At 41.2% G+C, this 19,752-nt stretch overlaps 1 protein-coding gene across 7 annotated transcripts in view; it reads right to left on the bottom strand.

Annotated features, from left to right (window-relative positions):
* LOC134224819 (mucin-2) overlaps positions 1–19,752 on the bottom strand; it is a 261,218-nt gene that overhangs the window by 162,722 nt on the left and 78,744 nt on the right. Inside the window, exon 2 of one of the 7 annotated variants that reach the window (XM_062704411.1) lies at positions 16,784–16,822. The exons of the other annotated variants lie outside the window; for them this stretch is intronic. The gene's annotated coding sequence lies outside the window, so the exon portion shown is untranslated. The remainder of the gene's footprint in view (positions 1–16,783; positions 16,823–19,752) is intronic. 7 annotated transcript variants of the gene reach the window in all.

The raw sequence follows: 19,752 nt of genomic DNA, 5'->3' as shown, positions 1-19,752 counted from the left end.
CAATTTTCAATAAGTCCGTCCAGCTATTTGGCTTCGCTGACGACATAGATATTATGGCACGAAACTTTGAGAAGATGGAGGAAGCCTACATCAGACTGAAGAGGGAAGCCAAGCGGATCGGACTAGTCATCAACACGTCGAAGACGAAGTACATGATAGGAAGAGGTTCAAGAGAAGACAATGTGAGCCACCCACCGCGAGTTGGCATCGGTGGTGACGAAATCGAGGTGGTAGAAGAATTTGTGTACTTGGGCTCACTGGTGACTGTCGAAAATGATACCAGCAGAGAAATTCGAAGACGTATAGTGGCCGGAAATCGTACATACTTTGGACTCCGCAAGACGCTCCGATCGAATAGAGTTCGCCGCCGTACCAAACTGACAATCTACAAAACGCTCATTAGACCGGTAGTCCTCTACGGACACGAGACCTGGACGATGCTCGTGGAGGACCAACGCGCACTCGGAGTTTTCGAAAGGAAAGTGCTGCGTACCATCTATGGTGGGGTGCAGATGGCGGACGGTACGTGGAGGAGGCGAATGAACCACGAGTTGCATCAGCTGTTGGGAGAACCATCCATCGTTCACACCGCGAAAATCGGACGACTGCGGTGGGCCGGGCACGTAGCCAGAATGTCGGACAATAACCCGGTGAAAATGGTTCTCGACAACGATCCGACGGGTACAAGAAGGCGAGGTGCGCAGCGGGCAAGGTGGATCGATCAGGTGGAAGATGACTTGCGGACCCTCCGTAGACTGCGTGGCTGGCGACGGGTAGCCATGGACCGAGCCGAATGGAGAAGACTCTTATATACCGCACAGGCCACTTCGGCCTTAGTCTGAATAAATAATAATATATTTTAACACATGTTCAAGAGTCGTTTGGAATTATATTTGAAAATTCTACAAATAATTGAAAATGGTAATTTTTTAATACTTCGTGAATATATCTGTAATATTCTGAAGAGTAAAATATCCTTAGTTCAGTATTTTTACACAACTAACCTAATATTATAATGGTGGAAAAGATACTTTAAGACAGTTTTCTAATTTGTTACACGGGGAATAATGAATAGGTTCCAAAGCTTAGAACGTTTAAATATACTAATATTGAATGGGGACGTTCGAGAGCTGAACATCAAAAAGATGTCGGCTATACTATAACTATAACTTTATTTCTTTCTGTGAACTTTATGCTTTAAGAAGAAAAAACCCTACTAGACTGGCATGCAATTTCCATTGGCACTGTCAGAAACTAACGAAAGTTGTGCATCCAAGAAAAAAATACGAATGTTTTGCAAAGTTGCAAGTTCTAAGAAAAAATTAAATCATTGTAATTAGGTGCCAATGTAGAATTACAATTCGATATTGATTAAATGCCGGTTAACACTAACTACATGGTAACGAAGCGCACAATTTCAGTGTGCCTTTTTATAAAAACCATTTTTGCATAACACGTTGCTGGTAATTTCATGTATCTAACTTAAAGGTTCGTTACAAATTATCAGTTGCTTCGATATAAAACTAACCTCCGGTTTAGTCAGAAAATAAAATATCTAGTTAAAGTATAAAACTCTCAACATGATTTTTTCAAGTTACATTAAAACCGGGAAAATTTAACAAAATTACCGGGAAAACGGGAAAACCTGGGAATTTGAAAATCGAATTTCAGTGGCCACCCTGAGCTTTTTTTTCGAAGGTATTTTTTCTTAGGTGACTATCCGGCGCTTATTTTGCGACTAAAAATGAGCAGAGGAGTAGATTTTATTATAAGCGGTACAATACAACATCGTTTTATGACTGCATTTCAAGCGAAATTGATCAAAGCACCCATGATATTTTCATATGGTCGCCTGAGTGTGTGTGTGTCATCCTCTATCCCTCACCCAGCTGGGGGTGTTGGTCAAGTAAGACTACGAATAATTTGATCATATCTTATGCTCCGTAATCGTGCCCTTTTCGTTATGAAGACTGGTGCTGTAAAAGGAATCACTGCTGGCTGAAGCAACAGGTACAGCAAAACATCACAAGGACGCCCTTATTCGTACTGACTACTCAGGGAGTAGAAGGTCGAGAAGAGCTACCGCTGCCAACTAAAGCGTGAACCGGATACCTGGGACTTCCACAATATCCGCGGCAATAGTAGCAAACGATGCCCTGTACGTATTTAGTTTGCAATATATGAGGTAATAAAAATATAATACAAATGAAGTATCAAAAATATAAAACAATTAACTCTCTAATTCCCAAGATCGCCTTTTGACTGATGTTTTAGTATTCAAATAATTACCGACCAATTTTCGGTACCGAAATACCGGTACTGGCTTAATGAAAGTACCGGTATTTTCGGTACTAAGGAAAAAGTTTTGGTTAAAACTTCCGATGGTTAAAACCACATTATTTGAATGCAGCAGCTAGTAAGAAAGATATTTTTTTTACTAAAATTTCAAACACCTGACAATACAGGTAATAGACTATAGAGGACGATTGTAGCTGCGGTTCCCTTTGTTATCGTCCCCAAATATGTTGGCTACCTATCTGTCAAAACGTACTCATTCCTTCGTTGACATTTAGAGCCCTATCATTGCCAGCGAAAGATGTTTTGCCAGTGACGACAGCGACAATCAATTAGGTCAAACGTCAGGCGTCCGATAACGTACCTCAAGACAATCAAACCTCAACGACATTGTCACATCCCAAAAAAATCGTCACACTTCATCAGTATTTTTCCAAATCGCCCCGCTTGAGGCAAGAGTGTTCCTGTTAGTTCGATTACTGTACCAGGAATCGTAAAGATTGTAAGACAAGAGTTAACTTACAACGACCCAGAAAAAGCTGAAAATAAAATACTAACAGTTCGTCCTACTTCTGTAGACTCAGAAAGAGCTTTCTCTGTTTCTGGAAGCATCGCTACTAAAATATGATTCCGTATGTCTGACGAAACATTGAATATGCTGTGCGTTTTGAAAGCATATTTCAAGGATAAGGACAAGCCCCAAGACAAGTGTTAAATACATACAAAGCAATGAATAAAGTTTGAATCGTTACCATTAAATCCGGACTTTTAATTGATTTTAATGATTTTCGAAAAAAAAATCTTCCAGTACCGGTATTTTCCCGGTACTGAGGGGTTCAGTACCGTAGTACTGGGACTCGCTAAAAAGGGTCGGTACTAAAAACCCTATTTTTTTATGAGTGGAATATTTGTTGTTAGTTAAAGGAAGTACAAAATGGTTTTGAGCGGATACGGACATTTGAGGGACATTAGAGGGTTAAAGGAAATAATTGGAACTTTCTCACCAAATTCAAGTGTCCGTTTGATTCTTCTCCATCAACCAGCTGCGCAGTTCAGCAGGACATCAACAACGACGCCCACAGAAACGATTTTCCGGCGATTTTCAGTAGATTTTCATATGGTCGCCTGAGATAGAAAAAAGCGATCTGCTCTCTGTCTTATGACGATCACAGCACAGTTGCCTTGAAAGGAAAATTCTCAATAAGAAATTCAGTCGTCTATCCTAGGGCTAAAAGTCTCTTTAATAAAGATAATAAAAAAAGATCAAGGAATGGATGGAAAATTGAAAAGGATACTAGATCTAAAAACAGTTTTTTGACGTGTTTGTTATTGTTCAAAGATGATCTAGTAGCCTACAAGTATGAATATATCAACATATGGAGAGAGAATCCTGAACAAATTATGACCAGAACCAGGACGCAACTCGGTATCTTCACGATTGAGACCCGGAATTTCCTTGCCGACAGGTAATTGTTGATGATTTTCATCAGGTACCGTCGTGCGGGGCTTCTTTTGACTTCAGGGCTACTTTGGATTTTGAATTTTCTGAAACAATTAACCAAAAAAACCAAATTAGAAACAGAAAGTTAGCATTCAACTATCAACAAGACACCCAAATGGTAATAATGGCTGTTTGATAGTAATTTACGTTAAAATTTTGTTTCAAAATGTCCAAAGTAGCCCCTGATTTGTCAAAAGAAGCCCCGCACGACGGTAGCTGGGAAGATTGTAGCGTTGTAGGGTTGTAGTCAGGCCATCATGTGATCTGTTATGGGTGTAAATATGATAGCATAGCATAGCATAGCATAGCATATGTGATTGTACAAATCGTGGGTGGCTATACAATGCTCAATTGAGCAATCTACTGTATATTGTCGCAAATTGGTACTTGGGATTAGTACCTTTTCCTATACAGTAGCAGTTGTATACCTGGCCACGTCCTTACAATCACGGAAGGAAGGGAAGGACCCAAGTAACCAATAAGCACTATATTCCGCCAAATCAGCCATATAGTGCTACCTTAATGCTTATAAGTTTTTAAATAGCCGTATAATGGCCCTATATGGCGGTTTGGCGTAATATAGTGCTAATGGTTATTTGGGAATGTTAGTTCAACATCTACTAGTGAAGATGCAGGGAACCCATACTACCTTCATAGATGTCTCGGGAAAGAAAATTTGTGTTAGTGGGTGAGGTGAATAATAGGGAGCTCTATTCGACAATATAGAGCGTTTGTCAATAACAGTATATGCTGAAAAAAACAATAAAATATATTCATCAATTTACTTACGAACCGTCCAAAGGAGGACAAAGTAACCTGGATTTTACAAATGTTTCGCTGGATTTTACAAAATTTCGATAAATCGCGCGATCGTTCTACCGTCCGAAACAAGAGCCAACTCGCATTGAACTCATCTGTTATGGGTGTAAATATGATGAGCACTTATTACGATTAACGAAGGAACGGGGCTTCCTACATGGTTCAATTCAACCAGAGGAAAATTCTAACTGCCAGAGGCAATTGAAATGTATTAATAATAACTAAAAATATAACATAGCAAATAAGGATGATAGTGTTAAGAAAACACGGAACACCTAGTTTAAGAGATGAATGCATGTATTAGATAATTAGCAAAAAAATTAGTTTAAAAAAAAAAGGGGCTAATGGGATTACTTATTGGATACAAGAAAACGGCTTTCCGGCGCGCGTTAGCCATTATGATCGTGTTTCCGCTGAGAACGATACCAAACCGATACTCAGTTGGGTTGTAGGACAAAAGGTCGAAGGACAAAAGGTCGAAAGTCAAAAGGTCGAAAAGACAAAAGGTCGAAGGGACAAAAGGTCGAAACAAAAAAACTGCGTCAAAAGGTCGAAATGAAGAAAGACCCTTCTTTCTTCTTCCTTCTTTATTATTTTGTCTCCCTTTTAACCTCTTTTTTCTTTCTTCTTTCTTTTTCCTTCTTCCTTCTTCCTTTTTACTTCATATGCTTCATATGCCTTCCATTCTTCTTCCTTCTTTCTTCCTTCCATATTTCATCTTCCTTATTTCTAACTTCTTTCTTCTCTCTTTCTTCCTTCTTTCTCCCTTCTTTCTTTCTTTATTCAGTTTTTCAGGAAACAGTTTTTCTGCTTCTTTCTTTCTTTCTTCACTCTTTTTGGCTTCTTTCTTTCTTCCATCTTTTTTCCTTTTTTATTCCATCTTTCTCCCTTCTTTTTTCCTTCTTTCTTCCTTCTTACTTCCTTTTTACTTATTTCTCCTTTCTTTGTTTTTTATTTCCCCCTCTTTTTGTCGTCCTTCCCTGTTACTTGCTTCTTCTGTCTACCATATTATTTTTGTTTCATTGTGTCTTCCTTCTTTCTTCTTTCCTTCTTCTATCTTCCTTCTAACTTCTTTCTTTATTCTAACTTCTTTCTTCCTTCTTATTTCTTCTTTCTTTCATCCGCCTTTTTTATTTTTGTTTTTTTTTTCTTTCTACCTTCTTTCTTACTTACATTCTTACTTTCGTCTTTCTTCTTTCTTTCTTCCTCCGTTTTTCCTTCTTCCTTTTTTTCCTCTTTCTTCCTTCTTTCTTATTTCTTTCTTCTCTCTTTCTTCATTCTTTCTCTCTTCTTTCTTTCTTTTTTGTTTCTTTTATTTCTGCTTGTTTTTTTTATTTCTTCCTTCTTTTTCCTTTCTTCATTCAATTATTCTCTCTTCCTTGTTTCTTCTTTTATCCTTCTTCATCCCTTCTTCTTTTCTTCTTCCTCACTTCCTTTTTTTCCTTCTTTCTTATTTATTTCTTTCTTCTTTGTTCCTTATTTCTTTTTTATTTTTCCATTCCCTGTTACTTGCTTCTTTTTTTGCATCCTTGTGTCTTCTCTTCTTCTTCTTTCTTCCTTCGTCTTTTTTTTCCTTCTTCCATCTTCCATCTTCTTTCTTTCTTTTTTGTTCTTTTTCTTCCTCTGTTCTTCTTCATTCCTTTATTACCGTATATTTTTCCTCCCTCCTTCTTTCTATCTTTTCACTTCTCATTTTTATCACTCCTTATATCACATTTCTCACTTGTCACTTTCTACTTCTCATTTCTTCCTTTTTACTTTTCACTTCTCACTACGCACTTCTCACTTCTCACTCACTACTCACTGTTCACTTCTCACTTTTCACTACTCACTATTCACTATTCACTTTTCACTTCTAACTACTCACTTCTCACTTCTCATTTCTCACTTTTTTAATTCTCACTTCTCACTTTTCATTTACCTATGCTCATTACTCTTTTCTTACGTCTCTCTTTTCACTACTCATTCCTTGCGACCTTTTTTCCTTCGACCTTTTGACCTTCGACGTTATGATACAAATTCGACCTTTTGACCCTTCGACCTTTTGACCCTTCGGCCTTTTGACCCTTCGACCTTTTGTCCATTCGACCTTTTGACCCTTCGACCTTTTGTCCTTTAGACCTTTGTTCTTCGACCTTTTGACCTTCGACATTTTGACACAGATTCTCAGTTGTTGTCGTCAGCGTCGGAGGTGCCAATGGATTCACATCGACGGTGTCCGTAGCGGCGAATCTTTGGATGTCGGTCGTGCGGTCGAGTGGTAGCTGTCCTACCCTACCAACTTGACCCAAGCCGAAGTTTCTTCATAGTGCAAAACATAATCGCTTGGCGTCTGTTGGTCCAAGCGACAACCGCCGGCGGGTTGCTGCATAAATTGTCCACTAAGGAGTCGTCTTCGTCGATTTGGCTGTCGTCAGCGGAAAGTGAAATTTTCTGGCAAGATTCTTTGATTTTGTTTCTCTTAGTGATTGGAAATTAAATCGATTTTTCCAGGCCACCATTTTATACAAAAGAATGTTGATATTGATACTAGTTGAATTTTCTACAAAATGCAAAACTTGATTGTTTGACGACGACAGTAAGTTGCCCTTCGGTGGCAGAATCACAAGCGCTTGATGCAATAAATTGTTCGAATGGATGGCGCCAGTAGCAGGCGAGCCTGGGACAGCGCCTCTTGGATGGATTGAAGCTGTTCATGGATTTCCTCAGGTGTGGTTGGCTGACGCTGGAAGTCAATGTCATCACGCACTTTTGGAAACAGCCCCAGTCGACTCGATACAGAGACACAAACTATGATGACAAAAACCATATATTTTATATAGCTACGTAGTCCTACGTCACTTTTACGTTAGGGTTGTACGTTTGAGTTTTTTATATGGAACTCTTTTGAATGCAAGATCAAGTATGAGTGTTGTTCTTTTATTTATTACCAGACTAAGGCCGGAGTGGCCTGTGCTGCACATAAAAGTCTTCTCCATTCAGCTCGGTCCATGGCTGCACTTCGCCAACCACGCAGTCTGCGGAGGGTCCGCAAATCGTCCTCCACCGGATCGATCCACCTTGCCCGCTGTGCACCTCGCCTTCTTGTTCCCGTCGGATCGTTGTCGAGAACCATTTTCACCGGATTACTGTCCGACATTCTGGCTACGTGCCCGGCCCACCGCAGTCGTCCGATTTTCGCGGTGTGAACGATGGATGGTTCATTCGCCTCCTCCACGTACCGTCCGCCATCTGCACCCCACCATAGATGGTACGCAACACTTTCCTTTCAAAAACTCCCAGTGCGCGTTGGTCCTCTACGAGCATCGTCCAGCATCTCTGCCCTTCGTATTACTCCCTCCAAAGCGATGTTGAATAGCAGACACGAAAGACCATCACCTTGCCGTAACCCTCTACGCGTTTCGAAGGGACTCGAGAATGCCCCTGAAACTCGAACTACGCACATCACCCGATCCATCGTCGCCTTGATCAACCGTATCAGTTTATCCGGAAATCCGTTTTCGTGCATTAGCTGCCATAGCTGGTCCCGATCGATTGTATCATATGCGGCTTTGAAGTCGATAAATAGATGATGTGTGGGCACGTTGTATTCGCGGCATTTCTGCAATACCTGACGTATGGCGAACACCTGGTCTGTGGTAGAGCGTTCGCCCATAAAACCTGCCTGGTACTGCCCCACGAACTCTCTTGCAATTGGTGTTAGTCGGCGGCATAAAATTTGGGAGAGTACCTTGTAGGCGGCGTTCAGCAATGTGATTGCGCGGTAGTTGCTGCAATCCAGCTTATCGCCCTTTTTGTAGATGGGACACACGACACCTTCCATCCACTCCTGCGGCAGAACCTCATCCTCCCAAACCTTGGTAATCATGCAGTGCAGCGCTCTAGCCAGTGCCTCACCATCGTGTTTAAACAGCTCTCCTGGTAGTTGGTCAACTCCAGGGGCTTTGTTGTTTTCAGCCGGCCGATCTCCTCCTGGATTTCCTGGAGATTTGGAACCGGAAGTCGAATGTCCTACGCGCGTGCTCCTAGGTTCATTACCATACCGCCACCGTTGTCTGCCATGTCGCCATTCAGGTGCTCTTCGTAGTGCTGCCGCCACCTTTGGATCACCTCACACTCGTATGTAAGAAGGTTCCCGTTTATGTCCTTACACATATCGGGCTGTGGCACGTGGCCCTTACGTGAACGGTTCAACTTCTCATAGAACTTTCGTGCGTTATTAGCGCAGTACAGTTCCTCCGTCTCTTCACGGTCTCGATCTTCCTGCTGGCGCTTTTTCCTCCGGAAAATCGAGTTTTGTCTGTTCCGCGCCCGTTTGTATCGTGCCTTGTTCGCCCTCGTGCGGTGTTGCAGCAATCTCGCCCATGCTGCATTCTTCTCCTCAACTAACTGCTCACATTCGCCGTCATACCAGTCGTTCTGATCTCTGATCCGGAGCCACCGTGCCTAGTGCAGCGGTTGCGGTGCTTCCAATGGCGGATCGAATATCTCTCCAGCCATCTTCAAGAGATGCTGCGCCTAGCTGCTCTTCCGTTGGGAGTGCCCCTTTCAGCTGCTGCGCGTAGTCTTGGGCTAGTCTACCGTCTTGTAGCCGCCCAATGTTTAGCCGCGGCGGACAACTCCGACGCGTGTTGATCACCGTCGAGAGTTTTGAGCGCAGGCATACTGCAACGAGGTAGTGGTTGGATTCAATATTCGCACTGCGGTAAGTGCGTACGTTCATGATGTCGGAGAAGAATTTGCCGTCGATTAGAACGTGATCGATTTGGTTTTCCGTTACTTGATTAGGTGATTTCCATGTGGCCTTGTGGATATTCTTGCGGGGAAAGAAGGTGCTTCGGACTACCATTCCGCGGGAGGCTGCAAAGTTTATGCACCGTTGGCCGTTGTCGTTCGATACGGTATGCAGACTATCCGGTCCGATGACCGGTCTATACATTTCCTCCCTTCCTACCTGAGCGTTCATGTCACCGATGACGATTTTGACGTCCCTCAGTGGGCATCCATCGTATGTCTGCTCCAGCTGCGCATAGAACGCTTCTTTCTCGTCGTCGGATCTCCCTTCGTGTGGGCAGTGCACGTTGATGATGCTATAGTTGAAGAAACGCCCTTTTATCCTCAGCTTGCACATCCTTGCGTCGATTGGCTGCCACCCAATCACGCGTTGGCGCATCTTTCCCAGCACTATGAAGCCGGTTCCCAGCTCGTTGGTGGTGCCACAGCTTTGGTAGAAGGTAGCCGCTCGATGCCCGCTTTTCCACACTTTCTGTCCTGTCCAGCAGATTTCCTGCAGCGCTACGACATCGAAGATGCGGCGATGTAATTCATCGTAGATTATCCTGTCGCAACCTGCGAAGCCTAGCGACTTGCAGTTCCATGTTTTAAGCTTCCAATCGTGATCCTTTATTCGTCGCCTAGGTCGTTGCCGATTGTATCGAGTCGTATTATCTTCTATGTCGTTCGTAATAGTTGTTTTTAAAGGCGGCTTATTGGACCTGCGCAAACCTCCTGTCTCGTCGGAGGGCCGTCGTGTCAGGGCTGTTTAGCGTCCCACCTAACACCAGGACTTGGGCTTGTGCGCTTTGAGCAGCACACGGTCGCTTTGGCGGAGCCTACTAGCGGATTAATGCAGCTTTTTATAGAGGTTTAACAGGGCCCACTGTCAAACCCCACCACAGGCAGGGGCAGGCGCCACAACTCGCAGATGGCCTGGGGAGGGATCGTCAAGCCCTTGGACATAGTCCCTGCTGCCCCCGAGGGTTGTTCTACAAGTTTTTTTTTCCACATGTTAATACCATCTCTGATATTTTTTAGTTATTTTTACCCCTATTCTTGTTTACGGACGAACAAAACTTTCGAACCGTTTCTCCCATTTGATGTTGCTGGCTCAAAGAGGTGTTTACCTCTAATTACCAACAACTTTTGTTGTAGAGGTATTTACACTTTTTATTACGGTTTTTTTGACGTAGGACTACGTATGTGTTTTCTATATTGGGGTACACTTTACGATTGCGAAAATCGGGGACCGTCACGAAAATATGATAGACTTTAAACATTAATATCTTAGCCGTTTCTCGATGGATTTTCAATTTTTTTGGACCATTCGATCAAGGATGAGTCAACGCTTCTTTGTATTTATATGAAAATACTGAATTTTAACTATTTATTATCGAAAATTGATAAAAAGTTTAGAAATAGGGCAACCAACCAATCACGTACATGCATCACTAGCACAGACATCAAAAATCAATTACTTGCGGGTTTGGATCTTATCCTCAGTTTGAACAAGATTTTACACAGAGCAGACGCATCAAAGCGATCGCAGCGGAGCGGACACAGCATCACGGAGCCGCTAATGACATTTTTAAAGAAAACCAATCGCATTGGTGGTGGTGCTCGATGTGTTGCTGCAGATCATTCAACCTCAACGAACCAGAATTTCATATGAAGAAAAGGTTGACCATAAAAATAGCACAGTGGCGATCCTGCACCGCCAGTGCCGATGCTGACAATTTATTTCAAATTGTGGTGTCAGTTAGTTGGAAAGGAACATTGGGAAAAGAAAATTGGTTCTTCTCAGGACCAACATTTTAAGAAAAGAAAGAGTTAATTGCGAAAATGGATTGTTTCGGTGGCATCGGGTTGGGCGTGGTAGTTTGGTTGCTGTTAGTGATTCCATCCATTCAAATTCACTACATAATCTCCCTCCGACGCGCTATCAAATTCGCTATTTACGATTGAGTTTTGTACTTGAAAGAAAGTTTATTTCGGATAGTCGGATCAACCTTCTTTTGTATAAAATCAATGAAGACGCCACCTCAGTGGAAACTTTCTACAGCAACCACCCATCGGAGAACGTCGCTAGGACAGACAGGTGGCAAGAGATAATAATTGGTAATATGGAGAAACTTCGTCTTGAGTGAAATTTCTGCTGTTATTCCTCGTAACAATACACATCTAAGATAAACTACATCTCATAACCAAATTCAGAATCGAGAAAACTTCATAGGATTCTTAGAATTTGTCATTCTTCAAACGGTCCGTTGTCTGCGGAATCTCGATCGAAATGGCTCGCGCGCGCTGAAAAGCAGCTCTCTTATATCCAATGAAGTAATTCCATTAGCCCCACCCCATCGTTGAGTGCACATTATATTTACACCCATATCAGATCACAAAGGGGCGGGGCTAACGAGCTTAATTTATTAAATACAAAAAAGCTGCTTTCCGGCGCGCGCGAGCCATTTTGATTGGGATTCCATAGAGAGCGGTTCGACATTCAATGCAGCGGAGCGGACACAGCAGCACTGAGTGGGTGGCATTGCTGAAAAAATATTTCAACTTTTGGAGGCTTAGCGAAACATCATCGAGTGGCGGTCGGACAGTTGCAACGCAAGGTGTCGACAAGCGATTGGATGCAGTTAGTTATTGGACAGAAGGCGCATAGGGAAAAGAAAATTGGTTCTTCTCAGGACCAACATTTTATGGAAAGAAAGAGTTAATTGCGAAAATGGACTGTTTCGGTGACATTGGGTTTGGCGTGGTAGCTTGGTTGCTGTTAGTGATTCCATCCATTTGAATTTACTGCATCATCTCCCTCCGACGCGCTATCAAATTCGCTATTTACGATTGAGTTTTGTACTTGAAAGAAAGTTTATTTCGGATAGTCGGATCAACCTTCTTTTGTATAAAATCAATAAAGACGCCGCCTCTGTGGAAACTATCTACAGCAACCACCCATCGGTGAACGTCGCTCGCAGATGCCGAGCGATAATGTTTGGTAATATGAAGAAACTTCGTCTTGAGTCAAATTTATGTTGTTACTCTTCACAACAATACGCATCTTAGATAACCAACAGCTCATAACCAAATTCAGAATCTTGTGAGAAAATTTCATACGATTCTTAGAATTTATCATTCTCCGAAAGGCCCGTGGTCTGCGGCGGAATCCCGATCAAAATGGCTCGCGCGTCAAAAAGCAGCTTTCTTATATCTAATGAAGTAATTCCATTAGCCCCGCCCCTTCATTAATCGTTATGAGTGCACATTTTATTTACACCCATATTAGATCACAAAGGGGCGGGGCTATCGGGCTTAATTTATTAAATACTGTCAAGCGTTTGGATGCAGTTAGTTATTGGAAAGACGCATTGGGAAAAGAAAATTGGTTCTTCTCAGGACCAGTATTTTATGGAAAGAAAGAGTTAATTGCGAAAATGGATTGTTTCGGCATCGGGTTTTGCGTGGTAGCTTGGTTGCTGTTAGTGATTACACCCGTTCAAATTAATTGCATCATTTCCCTCCACCGCGCTATCAAATTTGCTAGTTACGGTTGAATTTTGCACTTTAAAGAAAGTTCATATCGGATTGTCGGATCAACCTTCTTTTGTATGCATAAAGACCTTTTTGGAGGACACCATCCTCAAAAATGGCCGAAATAAAGGAGAAATAAGCAAAATCAGAAGTGGCGTGAAACCAAACACAAATATATTTATATGCAACGTTTGGTCTTCGCCCGCGATGTAAGCGTTCGTGGCAAAGTAAGGATTGTGATGTCCCCGACTGAAAGCCAGTCGAGTGGCTTCAGCGGCCAATGAGTCATGTTAATTCCACGGTTAGAGACTCAAAGTCTATCCAACTGGGAACAACTATTCGACTTCTTGATTCAGTTGGCCTCCGAGCAGTTTGCTCAATGTTAATAAAACGACACAAATCATTATGGCAAATACTATCAATTTCGAATAGCTACGTAGTCCTACGTCACCTTTGCGTACAACCCGATTGGGCTGCACCTTTGAGTTTTTTCCATTATTGACAACGAGCAGGATTGATTGGGCATATAAAACTCGCATGACATATGGTAACATGCCTAAATAACATAATTCTATCACAACCTTAAAAGTATTCAAGCATACCACAGCAAAACATCATTTTTCTTATAATAAAAGCATTTCCACTGAATTTGCCGCTTGCTCTCACAACTGATCTATCACAAGACACTTTATATCACACATATAATGGACGGCTCCGATATGAATTTCCATCTTCGTGAAATTAGAATTATTTATTGTGGCAGCGCAGTTAGTCTATACACACGAGCACTGTGATGACGGCGGCGAATCGGCGCCACGCTCCACACAAACGACCGGAAATCGCGGAGAAGCGCACGCGGGAAGATCAATCTATCACCAATCAGCGACCGTATACCCACCCGTTGCGCCAAGCCGCTCTGCCGCCCTCCCACTCCAGCTGCAAGTGATGGAATTGAGTCGATTGATATCGAATTTCTCAGCTGCCTGGCCTCCTCACTTGAGCGCGGCTTGGAAACACTCTCGAGGCGAGGGAGAGTTGTCAGTCAAAAAGGCGATATCGGCTTCGACCATGAAGTATGCAACGGCAACTGATTGACTCATAGATGATATATTAACTAATCTATTTGCGAACCGGTCGGTTCAATTTGATTACAGAGCATTATCACCGGATCCAGATTCGGGGTCCAAATTGATATCGCCCTTTTGCAAACATGCTGATTTTGTCCAGCTAGAGTGAATGCCAATTTCTGCTTCAAATTTACGTCTATCACACGTATGGATGAATTGGCAATGAAATTGATGGCATTGAATAAGGAGAAATCTAAATAGAATATATACAGGTGCAAGCTTATTTGGTTGAATGATTCGTTTCGATGAATGCTGAACAAATTCCAACGAAGTGATACGCTTTTGATGTATGCATGTTCAATCAGAAATGTATGTTCCAAATCGAAAGCTCGAGTTGTCATTTTTGTCACTATACTATACGCTGGAGTATATTCGCATCAGTACTTCAATCTAACTCCAACGAATCTTCTTGAATAACAAATCCTACCTCCGGCCAAAAGTTGTATCTTCTACGATTTCTCTCTAGAAACAAGTTTCCTCAAAGGATCATTATACAATATTATGACATTCTCTTTCGTCTCTGGAAGCCATCCACTTCAGTTGAATTACATGTAACAATAACACAAACACGAGCTGTTTCATCCCTCGTGTCCAGTACATCCCAAAAACAAACTTTTTGAAAGCGACCGCCAAACCATTTCCATGTCCAAATGGATAACGCTATGTGAGTGAAAAAAAGAAACTTGCATTGCACACAACTAACTTCGTGCAGAAAAAAAGCAATCACAATAAGTTGTTGAAAGAGCTTTCAAGAGTTTTTCCTCATAAAATAATGGACGACCGAAGACGTACATACGCAAGGTACACCATAGACCGGTACTTACATTTCCATCACCTCATCGCCGTACTTGAAAGGGGATTCATGAGACAAAAAGAAGCGATTGTGAGCGTTCGGTGGATCGAAAGTACACCAAGGTACATATTTACACAGCTTCAGCTTCCAGCACCATCTTTGCCATTATAGCGAATGGCGATAGATGGATAACGACGACGCACGACGGCGGCGGTGGCAAACAAATAGCTCTGTATTCATATAGCGTATAACAAAATTGTGTACCTCATAAATTCATATTCGTAGAGAAACCTGTAAGCACAATCTATCGAGAGCAGAATCCGAAGAAAAAGTTCGTGTGCTTGAGCTTGATTTGCATCGATTTTGGGTACATCCTCGAGCTATTTTGAGACTAAACTTGATTTTGATCAACTATGTTGGAATTGTAGGGAGGATATGACAATAAGAAGATAGAAGAATCTTGATGACGTTGTGATCATTAGCTATGTTTTCTAGGAATATGCTTCAATAAGCCAAACCTTGCTGCGGCAAGTTTTGTTGTAATAAATCACCTTTGATCGCCAACATCGAATTGAAACTTCAATCGCCGGTACGTAGACTGAATGTGAGTTACACGAAAAATGGTAAAAACAGCTTTTGCGTTTTAGAGAAACTAACGGGCTAAAAGCAAATCTCAAATATCTCATGCGTGAATCATCGAACACAGCTAAATATCGAACCTAGACAAACCTTTTTTTGGCACTTTTGGCGTAAAATTGGGTTTTTTCATAGCAATTTGTTCTAACTGGATAATATATACTCATATATGCTGATTTGTATGCGCATTTAAACCTTAAACGATAAGGTCGTTAGAACTTCTGCAGTATTTTGACTAATATATGGCGTCGCAAATTTTCAGTTATAAAAAAATTTTGGACTTGAAGACATTTTATTGAAGACATTTCAAATGAGCAAGTTCCATAAAAAAAATCTTCGCATCAAATGTAGGAACTGAGCAAATGCCCTATCTTTTACATATCGAGGTAAGAACGAGATTGACGAAGGTGATTCCTACTGAAGGGAATTCTCGACGTTTGATAAGGGATATATTTGAATTGGGAATGGTGGAAGTTGCATCAGAGATGATGATTCAACTTATTTGAGTAGTCTTAGAGGAAAGATTGACACATCCAGTCCAACCGTCGAGCACAGTCCTGACCACGACTTTGGTTCAGGTGGCGAATAGGGATGGATTATTAGTTGGGCGTTTGCATAAAACATTGGCTGGGTCGAATTTCACACGCATGTCCATTGTACAGTAGCGCTAGAAAAAAAATCGGAGTTGGTAGAAGGGAAAGTCAATAGTAAGCATTTCGTACATCTTGAACGACTGAGCTGAGCATAGATTCAAAGATGTGTACAAAAATATGAACTAGTATTACGATGGACTTATAATCATCTGCTTATAACCAAAATCATGACGAAAACTATATAACGAAGTCTATTTACTTATAATGATTTTCTATCTTCTTCTTCTTCTTGGCATTACATCCCCACACTGGGACAGAGCCGCCGCGCAGCTTAGTGTTCATTAAGCACTTTCACAGTTATTAACTGCGAGGTTTCTAAGCCAGGTTACCATTTGTGCATTTGTATATCATGAGGCTAACATGATGATACTTTTATGCCCAGGGAAGTCGAGACAATTTCCAATCCGAAAATTGCCTAGACCGGCACTGGGAATCGAACCCAGCCACCCTCAGCATGGTCTTGCTTTGTAGCCGCGCGCCTTACCGCACGGCTAAGGAGGGCCCCTAATGATTTTCTGTATGGAGGATTAAGATCAAAAACGTATTCGTCATTGAAGTAGAAATCGCCATAAAAAGGAAACGGTCTGAATATGAATCAAACAGTATATAAACAATACGCAGTATGTAACATAGAGGAAAAAGAACTTACAGTTTATGAGCCAAGTGTGATGATATCTCTTAGGTTTACCTGAAAATCAAAACAAGAAAAAGATAATAAATTCTATAATTATAGTTAAGTATACGATAATATAGTCTATCGTCATTCGTCATCAGTGTTGTAAAATGTCATTATTATGTCCTATGATATGACATCCACGCCCTAGCAGCGGATAGCAGATTTTAGTAGTTCTGTTCTGTTCCGTTTTAAAAAGTTCATAAAAGCTTGCAGAATCTGTACCCTCCACCCACTATTATGGATCAGTTAGTGTTGAAACCAATTTTCATAATTCACTAAAAAAAAAATGAAGGAGGTTAGAACTCGGTTCTGGAATCGTTTATCAATCAAGTTTTGATTGGCACAGTGTTTCATGCATAAAATTTCATTAAAATATAGCTAAAAGCTAAATATTTGAACCTTGGTCAAAAATCATATTATGGATCACTTTTGGAAGCGGTCACAATTATGGATCATTTTGGTACATATTATGGATCAGTATACTGATATTCTCATTTTTTCTCCATATGGTCTCCATATATTTATGGACAATCCCTAAATTAGAGTCAGAAATGTCTTCGATCATAAAAACAACTTGTTTTATAAGCAAAAAATACACAAAGTAAAAGATGAATGATGGTGGATCATTCATACATTAATTCACATTTGAATGGGTGTGGAAGGAGGGAGTAGTTCCACAGCAGCTTGAATAGGTTAGATGAAAAGATATTTTAGTTACTAGATAAAGATTGTCGCTTCGGTTCCCTTTGTTCTGCTTTCCGGAACATGTTGGGTACCAAGCAGTGGTGGAAATCTGTGAACATTGCTCACAAAACGAGAACTAGGCAATGCAGAATACTCGCGAACACTTGTTTTGCCTTTTTCTTGCCTACCTACTACTCGCAGAGAAAACAGAAAAACGAACCCCGAAAAATGTTCGTGAAGCTTCGCGAGTCATTCGGGTTAATTTGCAAAATGTCATAAAATAACTTCGGAACCACAAATATTCGCAACCGTGATTTTTACTCCCGAACAAAATACTGTCCTGCTTTTCTACTTTGCTCTGCCCGTACTCGCGAACAAAGCAAGCACCAGAAAATTGCAGGCAGTAGGTTCGCGCGAGTGTGGCATTTTTTGTAGGCCCAATTACACTCTTTTCTTACTCGTGAAGCGAGTATTTCCACCACTGGTACCAAGCTGTCAAATCGTATGGATTTTCCTTCTTTGACATTTAGCTCCCCTATCCTCGCTAGCAAAAGATGTTCCGGACAGCGACGACAGCGACAATCTTTATCTAGTAACTAAAATATCTTTTGTTAGATGGCTTGATTTATTTCACCTACCGTCAAAAAATCATCCTCACTGTGTGGTTGAATTTGGATTGCAGCTTCGAATCAATCATAGTTTTTTTTAACGGGCATCTTCAACTCATAGAACCGTACGAATATGGATAACATTCTATTCAAGCGTGTCTTGATATCAGCCACCGATAAATGTTATTTTCCGAACTCAGAACGGACATAGTTTTGTAGCAAATATTTTTTTCATAGGTGATCGCCGAAAGAAAACCCCATTTCACCAAGGAACTTCTTCATTTGCTCGCCAGATTGTTGATGGCCCAGGGTTGATATTCTTAAGCGGTGACTTAAGATGACGTTGCAGCATTGTGAAAGGAACCTGGTGAAGGTTTGCCGCCTTACGGATTTTTCCGTTTTTTCGAGCATCGAATGTTGCTTTTTATAAAGCTTCGGAATAGACTTATGCAGGGGTTCATCAAATTCACTCACCCGATGGATTTTGACATTTGAGCGGGTCGTCTTCTCGAACAAAAGCTCATTTTGCGTTCATTATGCGACCCGCTCAAACGTCATAATTTCTTGGGGGAGTTCATTTTGCGTTATTGCGTCTATTGTATTGCATCCGTTTTTGATGTTTCCTGCAAGTTAAAGAAGATACGCTATGATGAGATGCTAAAGCCAGAGAAACAATGATAGCTGGTTTTAACTGAATCTTATTGAAATTCAATTTCGACGGATTTCCACAGATTCGTCTATATCAGATCTCGATGGTTTTAGCGGACCTACAAATTCCCCAGACCGACACGGCAGTGTATGAGAATCACTAGATTCATGAAAATACTTCGATGGAAAGTGATCCATAATTGTGGGAATCTACTCGTTTCCGGTCACAATTATGGATCACTTTAATATTCTTCAATTTTCAACAGAATAAAGCAAAAATGAAGTAAGCTCCGTGTGATTTGTGAAAAACATGCCTTAACTTTGCTGCCGGTGGAAGCATAATTGTCCCATGTTTGCTGGGATTCCCTATACACATTATGCGTCACAATTATGGACAATTATGCGTCCACCGGCAGTTTGGTGTACGAACCATTTTTTCACTTTGATATGACAAATTTAACGATTTAAAAGCTTATGAATAAAGGAACCACTTCTTGTGAAACCACCAAAAAAATGTTGATATTTTGACAGATGTTCAACAGCAAGTTTTCAAATGCGCAAAACTACCATTGTTTTTGGGTTGAAAAGCATGATAAACGCAATAAATGTTAGAAAATAAGTGTTTTGACGTAGGACTTACGTCTCTCTTTACTATACCGGGTGTCATTTCAAAATTTCTAAATCGGCCGCGTTACGCTGTGTTGAAAGATTTCAAACGTTAATAGCTTTTACCCTAGTGAACAGATTTCTGCAGTTAACCCCTCAATCGACAGCTTTCAAGTATGCCTTTCATATTAATGCTTGATAATATCCGAAACCTTGTTTCAATAGGCCTAAAACTGTTTTCAAAGCAAAACATTGAATTCACGAAAACCTATAAATATGAGTACCGCATCATTCTTGCATCATTCCATTGCCACGTTCTGATTGGTGCAGACGTCAACGAATGAGCTCACGCTAGGTCTGCTAAGAAGGCATAAAATAGCGCAGCGCGAATTTTTC

This window comes from Armigeres subalbatus, chromosome 3 (assembly GCF_024139115.2).
Source record: "Armigeres subalbatus isolate Guangzhou_Male chromosome 3, GZ_Asu_2, whole genome shotgun sequence".
NCBI lineage: Eukaryota > Metazoa > Arthropoda > Insecta > Diptera > Culicidae > Armigeres > Armigeres subalbatus.
Note: the sequence above shows the minus strand (reverse complement) of the source record. Positions and strands in the feature narration are given on the sequence as shown.